This window comes from Arachis hypogaea, chromosome 19, assembly GCF_003086295.3.
Source record: "Arachis hypogaea cultivar Tifrunner chromosome 19, arahy.Tifrunner.gnm2.J5K5, whole genome shotgun sequence".
In the NCBI taxonomy this organism is placed as follows: Eukaryota; Viridiplantae; Streptophyta; class Magnoliopsida; order Fabales; family Fabaceae; genus Arachis; species Arachis hypogaea.
The window spans coordinates 36609080-36623672 of NC_092054.1; the positions used below are offsets into that span (position 1 = coordinate 36609080).

Here is a 14593-nt window from a genome sequence, read left to right on the forward strand (position 1 = left end):
AAATAATATTTACAACACAAAAGTTAAAACAGAGTTTTATGATTGAAAGGAAGAACCATCTTTGTTTTCGAAAATAAGCTCTCTCACATAGCTTGTAGTATATATATGTGTGCAAAATAAATAATAAACAAAAAACAAAAAAGTTAAATAAATAAAGAAAATAATAAAAAATAAAAAAATGAAGGAAGTGTATTTAAAAGTCCAAATTTTTAAATGTTATAATATATATATATATATATATATATATATATATATATATATATATTGTCTCCATTACAATAATCAATATCATAAAGAAAAACAAAAATAGAGTGAATATTTATTTTAGTTAATGACTATTTGTTCGAAAAATAAAATATTTTTTTATCATTCTAAAATATTATATTAGGCTTCATTCATCAAAGTAATTTGTCAAATTATATTCTTTAATCAATTGCAAAACGATAATTGATTAATGTGTCATATATGAGTATTATGTAGAGATAATTTTCAAAAATTATTTTCACATGATACTTAATATCTGACATGGTAGTAAGTTATTGTATTATAACTAGTTTAAAGGGGTAATTTGATTAATTATTTTTATGGATAGAAATTAATGTGATATTTTAGAATGATTAAAGTAAACTTTAATTTTGAACAAATAGTTAGAGCCCGAAATGAATATTCACTCAAAAAAAATATAATAAAAAAAATCGAAAGAAAACCAAACTTTTTTTTAACAAAACTAGTATTTTTCTTTTCTCCTCTTTAACTTTCATTCATCCATTACGTTTTTGACTGTTTGTTTGATAAAAAAAATATTAATTCCTGAAAAAAAATGTATAATCAATTTAAATAAATAAATCACATTTATTAGCATAATTTTTGCAAAGAAAAAAATATAATATATAAATATAGGGTGTTTGGTTTTGTCACCCAGGAATGTATAAAGCGCCAGAGCGAATGGGCGAGAGGTTCGGAGCCAGCTTTTGGTCGTAACGATTTCATGTCAATATTAGTAAACAGTCAAAACACGAACAAGAAAAAGAGAGAGAGACAGAGAGAGAGGTCAAACAATGACAACAAAGAAAGTGAGAGAAAACTAGAATTTCAAAGATCTTTCGTCTCTCTCTTTCACTTTCTTAAAAGATTTATTTTTAAACGTAGTTTCATGCAGAAGCAGAATCTCGTCCCGTAATAATCTAAACTGTTCATACGTAATTGTTCTTTCACACTCCCAAGACTGAGGATTATTCTTTTAATCAAAGGCTTGGGACATATAATGTTGGTGATGGTTAAGGCATAGTGATGGCAGCATTTCCATTAAACGTTATCTCCATGGTTGAAAATGTTCTTCATAAGTATGACGAAAGATTAGACCAAAGATTAGACGAAAGATTAAGCGACACTCACTTCGCATCAAGGAAGGCCAAAGAAGCTTGTAATTCAACCATCATTTTCTAACTTTATTATTATTATTTGGCTCTACATTTCTTAAATGCATAATGTTGTGTTCCTGTTTGGCTATATTGAATATCAAGATTTTTGAAACATTTTTTGCCAACTAGGGATGACGAATGATTTGTTGAAAAAGTTGTATTCTTTTCAGACACAACTTTTTCGTCTCGAAGACAAATTTTTTTTATTTCCTGTATTTCTTAAACTTTAACGGGTCTCCATTTTTCTTTCTTTGTCTTAGCAATAGAATACACAAGCTACTTGTTATGTTAGACTCCAAAATTGGTCACAACAAAAATTTTATGAGATTTGATAGTCGTTACTCGTTAGAAAATAACAGAATTATACGAAAACAAGTTGTAACATAGAAAGTGTGTCTACTATTGCAGCCTTAAGAAGAAATGAAGCTGCCAAGTGGCTGCGAAATATGGTTGGAACGGTTGGTGGTAGGGACTTGCCGGCTGAGCCTTCCGAAGAAGATTTCATGGCTGCGTTGCGCAATGGGATCATCCTCTGCAGTGCTCTTAACAAAATCCAACCTGGTGCCGTACCCAAGGTATGTTTATTCTATTCTGTTTTCTATGCTCATCTGGTTTCACATTGTTCTTGTTGATTATCACGACTAACTGTTGGAGTTGAATTGGTTTATTAGGTGGTTGAAGCCCCCAGTGATGCTGATGTTCTTCCTGATGGGAAAGCACTATCTGTGTATCAATACTTTGAAAATGTGAGGAACTTTCTTGTTGCTCTTGAGAGATTGGGGCTTCCCACTTTTGAAACTTCTGATTTGGAACAGGTGATTATTACTTTTTTTTATTATTATTATTAAAAAAGAAATGATACACGAAAGTATTTAACATTTAGTCAGTACTCCCAAAATTGCAAACACATACCAGAACAGAACCTTCTTTTATCCACACGTTATTTCTTTCCGGCATTGTTTTTAGAATGAAATCTCCATTCTGCTTTTAACTTTTTTTGTATGTATGTACAGGGAGGGATATCTTCTAGGGTAGTAAATTGTATTCTAGCACTCAAGTCATACAATGAAGGGAAATTGATAACCAATGGTTTATGGAGATATGGTGGGAATGTAAGAGCTTCTAATCTTATTAAACCAGTTATGAGTAAGGACCCAGAACCACTCAAGGAGTCTTTCTCAAGTGCCAATAGTGATCCTAGCCACGAGCACTGCGAAGAGGTTAGACACCTTTCTGGTTTATAATCTTTTTGGGTTTTGCCATATGGTTTATATATAGTTATACAAAAATGCTTTTTGTGTACTAAAGTTAACCATTAAAATCAATCATCATGTATTTGTGTACAAATACATATGTTGTATAACTCATTTTCAATGTGTATTTTTTGTTTTGGGTTTGGTATCTGCAGGATCCCATGTCTTCCTTGAATACACTAGTTCATGAATTCTTTCGCGATAAGAAGCAAGAAGATATTCCCGCGGTAAGGTTTTTGCTTTGCATAAAACTAATTTAGTTATTTTTGTTTTTTGTATCTGGTGTACTTTTATTCCCTCATGTAACTAAAGGGGTAATGGCTTTTGCTATAATAACAGTTGATTGAGTCCTTTCTTGGCAAAGTCATGGAGGAGTTTCAAAATCGCATGCTAATCCAACAAGAAACGGTGTGTTTCACTTTGGATTTCAATTTACTAAGTGCAACATCATGCACTGCTCTAAAGATTCATACTTATGATCTTAACTGACTTTATCTTGAAACTTTAATCACAACAGAACAAAATAACTCAAGAATATAAGCCATCATCTGAAGCACATAATTCGGGTTTAAAGCCTGCTTCTGATGACGAAGAGGTAAACTTTAGATTCCACAATTTCAATTGCAATTTCTCCAGAAATAGCTTTGCATCATGAATGCTATAATGTGACTTACTTTTCATCTGATCAATTATTAAGATGGTTGACAATGAAGATGTGGAGGCTAAACAAGAGAAATGTGATAATGTGAAGTACAATGCCGGTGAAGAACGAAGCAGCAAGCATTTGAAGCAGCTAGAGTTAGATCAACAGCGAAAGGAAAGTAGCGAGTTTCCCAAGCAACAAGATTTAGTTGAACAGGAAAATGAAAAAAACAAGATTTTGAAGCAGCAACTTTTAGCTCAAATTGAAAACAAAAGAAGTGAGCTTTTGAAGCAGCAACAATTAATTCAACAGGAAAACGAAAGAAGCATGCTTTTGAAGCAACAAGAGTTGGCTCAACTAGAAAACAAAAGAAACGATCTTTTGAAGCAGCAACAACTAGTTCAACAAGAAAGTGAAAGAAGTGAGGTTTGGAAGCAACAGCAGTTAGCTCAACTGGAAAATGAAAGAGTCGAACTTACGAAGCAACAACAGATAGTTCAACAGGAAAAAGAAAGAAGCGAGCTTCTGAAGCAGCAACAATTAGCTCAACTGGAAAATGAAAGAATGCAGCTTTTGGAGGAACATCAGTTAGTTCAACAACAGAAAAATGAAAGAATCAACCTTTTGAAGCAGCAACTATTATCTCAACAGGAAAAGGAAAGAATCCAACTTCTGAAGCAGCAACAGTTAGTTGAACAGCATAAGGAAAGCATTCAGGTAAGTAACTAATCGTGAACTCATAGCAAAAATGTAATCATAAGTCCAAGAATATGTAATGAACTTGGTGTTTCTTCAGGAGTTGAAAAGTATGGTATATCAAACAAAAACAGGAATGGAATTTCTGCAAAAGAAACACCAGGAAGAGATAATTCATCTAGGTAAATATGCTGCCTAGAAAAATTTATCCATTTATTTGCACCTGAATATCTATATATAATAATTTATTTAATTACTACCTATCATTAATAGGTAAGCAGCTGCATAGCATAGCTTCTGCTGCTTCAGGATATCAGCGAATTCTTGAAGAAAACCGCAAGCTATACAATCAAGTGCAAGACCTAAAAGGTAAAAATCAAATGATCATTATCTCGTTGCAATTTTTCTCTTCAGTTACTTGTTTCCTGAGTTTCCACAAAGTTAGTACCTACTACTAAATGGCCAAGGTTTTATATGATGATAGGAAATATCAGGGTATACTGCAGAGTTAGGCCTTGCCATCATAATCAAACCAGTGTGAGTAACATAGATGAAGGTAGCATCTCACTCATAATACCTTCCAAGAATGGGAAAGATGGGAAGAAGACATTTACTTTCAATAGATGTTTCGGTCCTAATGTGACTCAAGGTTGGTCTTCATTCTTTGCCTTCCTTCAAAGTTTCAAATCATTGCTACTCAATATGTTTGTTTCATTGGTCGTTCATTTTGTTTGCTTGCAGCGGAGGTTTTTGCCGATACTCAACCTCTGATACGTTCAGTTCTGGATGGCTACAATGTCTGCATATTCGCCTACGGTCAGACAGGTTCAGGAAAAACACACACAATGGTGCGATATTTTGTTTGTTCACTAAATTCAAATAATATTTCTCTTTTGCCATTTAATTTGTGCAATTGTTGTAACTGACTGAATGCATGCATATAATCATGTAGTCTGGACCAAACAATCCCACTGAAGAAACAGTAGGTGTTAACTACCGGGCGCTTCGAGATCTTTTCCTTATCTCAGAACAAAGGAAAGACACCATTCACTATGACATCAGAGTTCAAATGCTTGAGATCTATAATGAGACAGTTAGAGACCTCCTATCAACAGATGGTGTTCAAAAAAGATATCCTTTTCTGTGCTAACTAGTCTTTTCTTTTCTTTATTTTGTGTGTGCTGGATCTATTAATGATTGTCTTCTTCTTCTATGTGATCCTTAACAATTTCATACATTAGAAATCCGTAACAGTTCTCTGAATGGGATTAACGTGCCAGATGCAAATCTTGTTCCGGTTCAATCGACTGCAGATGTCTTAAGTCTAATGGACCTGGGATTTAAGAATCGCGCTGTTAGTGCTACTGCGATGAATGATCGCAGTAGTCGTTCTCACAGGTACATATTAAGCTTCAATAATACTAGACAAAACAAAATAATCTTGGTCAACAACAACTCTATAAAGCATTCATGGGGTAGACTTGTAACACATTTTGGTCATTTTTTTATCTCTCTCATGAATGTTTTTCCACAATTTCATAACAACAATTGATACTTGTAATGGTATAATTGCAGCTGCCTTACAGTTCATGTTCATGGAAAGGACCTTACCTCCGGAAAAACAATTCGTGGTTCTATTCATTTAGTTGACCTGGCTGGAAGTGAAAGGGTTGATAAATCTGAGGTCACAGGAGACAGACTGAAGGAGGCTCAACATATCAACAAGTCACTTGCTGCTTTGGGAGATGTTATATCTTCTCTTGCCCAAAAGCAACAACATATTCCATACAGGAACAGTAAACTTACTCAGCTACTTCAAGATTCTCTAGGTATGATTCTGTCTCTGATTCCATGTAGTCACTTGCTTAACTACTAAGGTACTATTGTATTTATATCCTCCTTAAGGTATCATGAAGCTGATTCTCCATATTTATGTGTATATATCAGGAGGGCAAGCAAAAACTCTAATGTTTGTTCATATTGCTCCGGAGCAAGATGCTCTTGTAGAATCAATTAGTACGTTGAAGTTCGCCGAAAGGGTATCCACTATTGAACTTGGTGCTGCCAAAGTTAACAAAGATAGTGCAGATGTGAAAGAGCTTAAAGAACAGGTTCTTCCATTTTTCTTCAACTTTTGATGTGCTTATATCAAATGTATCTGCAAATCATGCATCTCAATGTTACTACTGCCTTATTTGCCAGATTGCTAATTTGAAGGCAGCCTTAGCACAGAAGGATGAAGAAGCAGAACAGTTTCAACATCCTCCAAGTAGCAAGTCTGATTTGCCAGTGTTGAAATCTCAATTGTCTTCTACTACAGTTAGTTCTAAGTCCGGAAGTCGCAAGATACCCAGAGATGATTCTGCTAGTAGCTTGGAGGTATGAATATTGTTAATAATTTACCATAACTCCTGGAAAATAATTTGGAACATTAGTCATATCTGAACGTAATGGTCTAAGTTTTGAGGTGGTTACTACCAAAAACTAGACACATGATTTGCATCAAAACAGAGAAATCTTTAGTAGGCCTGTTTGATTAGTGAAAAGAGTTTCTGTTTTCATTTTGTGGGGATTTTTTTGCTCTATTAAGTTTTTTTTTATTCATTTCAGAGTTTTATCAAGAAAAAGTGAAAATAATAAACTTATTTTTTGTTTTCATTTCTTTTCACTTTTTCTTCACAAAATCATGAAAATAGAAAATGTTTTTACAAACCAATCAAGCCCTAAGAGGCTAAAATGTTCTTGAATAATAATAATAATAATAATGTATCTGATATATAAGTAGCTTAGAACATTTTCTTGAGAAATAATTAGCAGATCATTCAAGGTGTCCAAATATAGACATAGCACAGTATTTTGCATATATTTCTACCAAAAGAAAAAAGGTGATTTTTTCATGCATGTCCAAAATGGAAATGGAATTACAGGATCAGAAAATGGAATCATCACTGTCGAAAAGGCGTAGCCTTGATTGCCAAGACACGTGGACAAATGGTTCACCAGCATCAGGCATGAGCAGGAATGAGAGCTACAATAGCATTGCACATTCCCCAGTGATGTTAAGTCCCAGTATATATGACTCTGAAGAGACTGGGTTTACACCTAGTGAGAGTCCAGATCTGTTAGACATGAATTGGCAAGCAAATGTGTCTAAAACACCACCACCACCAGCAACAGTAACAGGTGGAGCAGTACCTGATAAATTAAAGAAATCAGCTTCAGCACGAGTAGTCAGGAGCAGAGAAACCACCAGGTACTCATTTGGGTTGCACTTTCCTATATCTTGCTTCTGTTTTTCTCAGGGATATTAACCAATTAAGTGACTCTAGTTCTAATGTTATCAACTGAAGATCTAAACTACCTTTTGAAAATATAATTCTATATATAATATTAGTTGAGTTGTCTTCGTGTGATCTCAAAGTCACGGGTAAGTTGTGGAAACAGCCACTGAGGTAATTATCAGGTTAGGCTGCGTATATTACACCTTGCCCTTGCGTTAAGGCAAGATGCTTGTGCACTAGGATGCCTTTTTTTATATATAAAGCTGGTGAAAAGATAAAATATCTAACTTGGTAAATAAAAATCTTTCCAATTGGCAAAAATCAATAGAAAAAATTGAGGATGTTGGTGCAATTCACCTTAAACTTTAAAGTTGAGGTACTTAATTAGTTGTTTTAGATTTGATTTTAGGAACAAATTTCCCTTGCACTTACTATTATGTCTAACTCTTGTGTTAACAGACCAACATTATCTCCTTCGCCATCAAGGAAAGCATCTAGCTTGCCCAAAAAGCCAGTTCCTATTGATGCCAAGAGAAGAACTGCCAAGTGACAATGCTGTTCCAAAGAGATAATCCATTCTTTTCCCTCTACTTTTTGTATCTATAATTTAGTTGTAGAGAGAGAGAAATGTTCTTTAAGAAATATAGAGAGAATGATCACATTCTTTGTGTTTATACAGTGATGATCATGACATTTGCCATCCCAGTTCATTGTATTTATAGACCTTTTATTTACATGATTATTTTATTTCTACTACAAGCCTGAATTTTATAGACCTTTTATTTTTAGTCTTTTACAATCTTGGGATACAAATTCATTTTTGGTGTTGTACACCAAACAAAAGATATAGAGAAGAAAAATAAAGAAAAAAAAATGTTGATAGAGATTATGAGGCCCACATCTCATGTTAAAACTAAAAGAGGTACAAATATTCATGAATTTCAAATCATGTCATATTCATATTCAATTGAGGATTTTCTATCTATTCTAATAATAAAAAGCTCCAAAAGTAAGACATAACACACTATTACTTTCACCAATGCCACAATCCATACCTCTGTCGCCCCCACTTGCCGGTTGCCGCAACAAACAAATCCACAAAGCTCTTTGTCGCAACAAAGAAAGCAATCGCGGACTTAAACAAAGGACCACGGCGGCCGACTCTTCCAACTCTATTTACAAAGGTCCTTGGTGGCGCGAGGTTGCTCGTTCTTCACGGTGAGCTCTGGAAGCGCGTCACGGTGGGGTGATGGTGAACGTGAGATTTAACTATTCAATTCAATTAGATATCCTTTAAAAATGATATAGACAATAATTAAAAAAATAAAATAGAACAAAACACATTTAAATAAATTTAGTATTTTTTTTAAATTGAATAAACATTAACACATTTAAAATACAAATTAGATAAAATTAAAATTTAAAATTATTGTTTCAATTTTATTACTTTTAATTATTAGCATATTATCATTTAAATACACTTTCAAAAATATAAATTCAGTAAAATTGAAGATTTTAATTTTAATTTGTTCGTGTGATTATTCGTCCACGCCGCCATCCTTCTCGGCACCGTCACGTCATCCCCAATATCGTTCTTCCGCTTCGCCGCCTCGCTCGTCCTTGGCATCACCTTCCTCCTCGCCGCTCAATCCGCAGCCTCGCTTCGTCCTACTCCTCGCGTTAGCGTCGCTAATCCTTCTTCGTCGGAAGTGGACCTCGGGTATTTTGGATGTGTTTAAGAGAAAGTGATTCATAGTTAACCGTATGTATTTAGTTATTCAATCACATTGATTTTGCATGCCATGTAAAACATCCTAATTTGCATTAGACAATGGTTTAAGTAGAAGAACAACTTAAAGAACCACAATCCTCAAATTATCAACACTGTTATATATGCAATTACGGCCACTACAAGAGTTTAAATTTTTTATTTATGATTTTGAATGTGTTTTACAAATATTTTGTGTATCACTTCATAATTTTAGATGTGTTACAATTGTTTATTAATGTTTAAATTTAAATTTTAGATTTATGATTTTGGATGTGTTTCAAAAATATTTTCTGTATAAGTTAATAAGTTTAGATGTGTTACAATTAAAAAAGAAATTATGAACACTATAAGAAAGAAGCGGAGAACGAAATAGACGAATAAAAAAAAAAGAAGAAAATCGTGTTATAGAGAGAGAATGAACGTAAAAGAAGGAAATAATAACTAACTATGAAGTGGGTAGGAAGTTAGAGAAATTTTAGTTTTTAAAATTTAAATTAATCTTAATTATAAATGTGTATCTAAAAAATAGGAATACGTTTTAATTAAAAAATAATTAAATAATATTAAAAGCTAACCAAAGACTGAATTTTGTTGTACAAATAGCATTTTTCATTAAAATGATACTATGGCTCTAGGTAACACTGAGGGAGTGAAGACAGGAAGATGATGTTGATAATATGATTTATATAGTGGTAAAATTAGTAAAAGAAAATTGACCAAATATTAATAATAAACAAATAATTCTAAGGGTAAAACTGAAATTTTATTTAAAATGATAAGAATAAAACATGACAAATTAATTGTTAATAATATTTTAAAATTTTTTGAAATATATAATTTGGTTAATTTTATAATAAAGAAGTATTTGTATGCGTAGAAAAAAGAATAGTATTTGATGGTAATCAGTGGCTAAGAGAAGGAGGTTGAATCTTAGTCCCTTTTTGCTAAAGATTAATTTCTGCTTTTTCAAAGAAACTTCAGAAAATATTTCTGCTTTTGTCTCATAACAAGTCAAGAGACTTTTTCTTTTTGTCTCGTAACAGGTTAGGAGATATTTTTCATTTTCGTCTCCAATGCAACAGAAACAGAATAGGAGTAGAAGAGAAAGAGAGAATCACACCCAGATGTATCCTGGTTCAGCTGTAAGTGCAATGCAGCCAACATCTAGTCTCCATCAGAACAGTGACGAAATTTCACTATAATCATCAGATAACAAACACCAATTCTTCCCTAGGATCTACCTAATCCTATCTGGGACAAATCCAGATTCTATCCCCAAATCTGAACTTGAGTTGGACTTCTACCAAACTTTCAACCGCAAAGTGCTAACCCAACTTGTAAGGGAATCCTCACAGGATCATGAAACACAACATACAAATGTACAAAGAAACTCTGAGAGATCTATAGCTTTTTCTCTAATATTGCTCACTCGATTTTTTCTCTCACTGGCTTTTTCTTACAAACCTCACCATGTTTGCCTTTTACCATGAGACTCAGACAGACAATACTAAGAAAAAGAAAACAAAATGAACATCTTTGAAGGAGAAGAACTCAGGAAGTTTGGGTAGCTATGAGAACTCTATGCTTTACACTTTCTCTCCTTGATCTCAATCCTTGGCCGTTCACCCTTAATATAGAAGGGGAAGCTTCCAAGGTTGAAACCTGTTCAACCAAGCAACTTCTTCTCCAACCAAAAAACAGCAGCGGTTCGGACAAAGAGAAGAGAGAAGAAAAACCAAAAACCAACATGCATGTACCTCTCTCAACCCTTTTCATCAAGCTTCTTCAATCTGAGCCCCTGATCTTGACTTTGGCTCCAAAAAAAGAACTTTAACACTTGATGAATCTCTGACCCAGGAGTGCTTCTTTCCTTCCATTTTTGCTTCTTCCTATCCGTAGCTTCGGAGGCTAACTTCCTTCTCTGATAAACAAAAATAGAAATGAACTTTTGCAACTGAGATCTTCTCTGACCGAAACAGATCCTTTCTTTTCTGGGTATCAAGATCTTGAAGCCATCTTCAAAGATCTTTCCTTCAATGGCAAAGATTTTGCCCTGTCTTACTTCAGATCTTCCTTCTTCATAGCCTTTCTTCCTTAGGCTTCTCTGTTACTTTAATTTTTCTTCTGATAACTTTTATCTTCTTTTTCCTCTTATGGATGTAACTGAAAGACAAGAGAGAGGAGAGAGAAGAGAGAGAACGATGAAGCTTTTGGTGGAAGCTTTGAAGGAAATTAAACTCAATTTAATTCCTAGTTCCAATTACCAAGTGATAAATCCCTATTTTACGGTTTATCTTGTGCTTAATTTAGTGGATTTTATCCATTATTCTCACACTTATTCATAGAAATCACATGTTTTACATTTTCCTTCCTGATTTTGTGCTATGATTGAAAACATGCTTCTCTAGCCTTAAATTTGCTAGCTTTAATCCTCTCTTATTACCATTCGATGCAGTGATATGTGTGTTAAGTGTTTTCAGGGTTTACAGGGTAGGAATGGGTTAAAAGATGGAAAAGAAGCATGCAAAAGTAGAAGGAATACAGGAAATTGAAGGAATTGCTGAGCTGTCAAGTCTGACCTCTTCATACTAAATCGATCATAACTTGAGCTACAGAGGTCCGAATGAGGCGGTTCCAGTTGCGTTGGAAAGCTAACATCCGGGGCTTCGAAATGATATATAATTTACTATATTTTCCCTGCAGATAAGTGATGCGCACGCGTTCATCATGCGCACGTGTGCATCTGCGAAAATTCAGCAAGCCAGAAATCGGCGATTTCTGGGCTATTTTTGACCGAGTTTTCGGCCCAGAAATACAAATTAGAGGCTACAGAGTGGAAAAATCAAGAAGACACTTCTCATTCACATAATTTTAGATTTTAGATGTAGTTTTTAGAGAGAGAGGCTCTCCCCTCTCTCTAGGTTTTAGGGTTAGGATTTCTTCTTCTTCTCAAATCCAGGTTCAATATTCCTTTAATTTAGTTTTCTTCTACTTTTATTTTATTACTTCAGTTTATCTTCTTCTTTTGTTTAATTATTAATGCAAAGAGTATTTTTCTATTTAATTCCTTTATTTGCCTTATTATCTCGACTCAATTCCAAAATTATTCTGTCTTCTTTCTACTCCCTTTACATGTATGCGAAAATGGCATCCATGTCAATGGAGTAGACTTTTAACTTGGCTTTGAAGTTGATTAATATTTGAGATCCTTGAGTTGGAATACTCAAGCGTTAATTGGTAATTAGAAGTTGTTGGCCAGCTCTCTAGTTGCTAACGCTAATCCTTCCTAAGGAAGAGGATTAGGATTTGTGAATAGAAGTTGGCTTAACTACTTGACTTTCCCTTATTCGGTAAGGGTTAACTAAGTAGGAACAACAATCAATTATTAACTGATCTTGGAAAGATCCAACAAGGATAGAACTTTCGATTAATCTTCTCCTAGTCAAAGCTTTTTATTTTAATTACATAAAACTTCTTGTTAATTTTTATTTCTTTAGTTTATAATCATTTAATTTTCCATTCCTCATTCCAAAATTTCTCAGAAAATCCATAACCAATAACAAGAACACTTCCCTGCAATTTCTTGAGAGACGACTTGAGGTTTGAATACTTCGGTTATCAATTTTACTAGGGGTTTGTTACCTGTGACAACCAAAACTTTTGTACGAAAGAATTTTTGTTGGTTTAGAAGCTATACTTGCAACGAGAACTTATTTGTTAATTTCTAGACCACGCAGAATTCCGCTCGTCAAAACGGCGCCGTTGCCGGAAAATTACAAACGTGTGCCTTATTATTGGTTATTGTAAATATCTGGTTTTTGCTTGTTTGTTAGTTTTTGTCAGTTTAGGAATTAGTTGCTTATTTTTACTAGTTTTTGTTTTTACTTTCTTTAGCTACTATGAACTCTCACCCCTTTATCAATGAGTTTGGTTACAACTATGTTGCAGGAAGAGGAGATTACAATGAGAACATGCATCAAGGATGGAATAATTAAAGTTGGGAGGAGCCACAAGGATTTGATCAACCCTCTTGGCAACAACCTCCACCAGCATACTATGACCAAGAGCCATTTCGAGAGGCATACCAAAATAATGGCTATGGTGAGCACCCTTTTGATTATCAACAACCACCACCATATGCCTATAAACCCCTCCTCAACATAGCCCTCAACCTTACTCATAAGCCACTTTTCGCCATTCACCTTCATATGACCCTAACCCATATCCACCATACCAACCACCATATGAACCATATGAACCATACATAAAACCACCCCAATTCCAAAACAATTACTCCCAAGAACCACCACCTCAATATACACCATCTTCATACCCTCATCAAGAGGAACCACCTTCGTATTATGAGCTCCTTCTCCCAACAAATGAACCCTCCTATCTACCCCAACCTCCATTGGATAACAACACTCTTAGTGTTATGCACCAAAGACAAAATACCATGAAAAACACACTTACCGGTCTGACCTCTGCTATACAAGCTCTCGTCTCCCAGATTGGATCATCGAATATACCCTCAACATTCAACCCTTAAGCTCTAGTGCACTCCCTTTTCAATCACATAATGATCTCTCCATCCCACCACCACCCTCTGTGTAAGAATACCCATATCCATCAATCCAAGAGCAACATGATCCCAATTATCCTACTGATCCAGAACAAGAGAGAAGGGATCGTCTTAGGGATGTAATGGATCAGTTGTACGCACACATACTTCAAGAGAAGCAAGAGGAGACCCAAAAGGTAGAGGTAGGGGAGACCCTTGAAGATAAAGCAGTTGACGAATTAGTGAAGGTTGAGCAAGAGGAAAGTTCCATCATTAAAGACAACTCTACACTAAGCGACATCAAGGAGGAGTCTAATTTTGTATTGGAACAAGTGAAGGAAGCCAAAATTATCAAGGAAGAGAAAGTGGTTGAAGACTTAGGAGATGCGGAACCTCCATGGGAACCTCGAGTCATAGAGCCTCCTTCTACGGAGTTTGAATTTGATGTTGAGGAGGGTGTACAACCTCCAAGGCATATCATGGTTGAAGACTTTGAAGAGGTTGATCAAGAGATGGATTCAATCATTGATGAGGCCTCATCTACAATTGAATCCTCTCCCATTGGACTTGACATGGAGATTAAAGAAGAAGAAGCACAACCTCCCATGCCCTTGGTGAGCAATGAAGAAGAGATTGAATTGGAAGAAAGCTACCAAGAGGAAGAGGTTGATATTGAAGAAGCCTGCAAAGAGGTGGAAGTTGTCAAGAAAGAACACACGGGAGTGAAACTTGAAACCACCTTGCCAAAATTGTTGGAGACCCCTCCCCCTAAGTCGCCATCCTCCTTCACAACATTCAAGTGGGTAAAATTCATACCTGTTAGCTTTCTCATTCTACTTGAATATGGTTTACTTGAGACAGATGGTCAACTTAAAGCTCTTTGTGGCGTTAAGAGTAAGAGGAAGATGGTTAGTGGTTGGAGTTGTCATGCAAGGTTCAATATGGTTGTATGCTCCAAGTTGAAATG

General features: G+C 34.8%; 1 pseudogene; it reads left to right on the forward strand.

The window, feature by feature from the left end:
• The first annotated feature begins 1049 nt into the window (after positions 1-1049).
• LOC112779654 (kinesin-like protein KIN-14G) lies at positions 1050-8082 on the forward strand (annotated as a pseudogene).
• The last annotated feature ends 6511 nt before the right edge of the window (positions 8083-14593 follow it).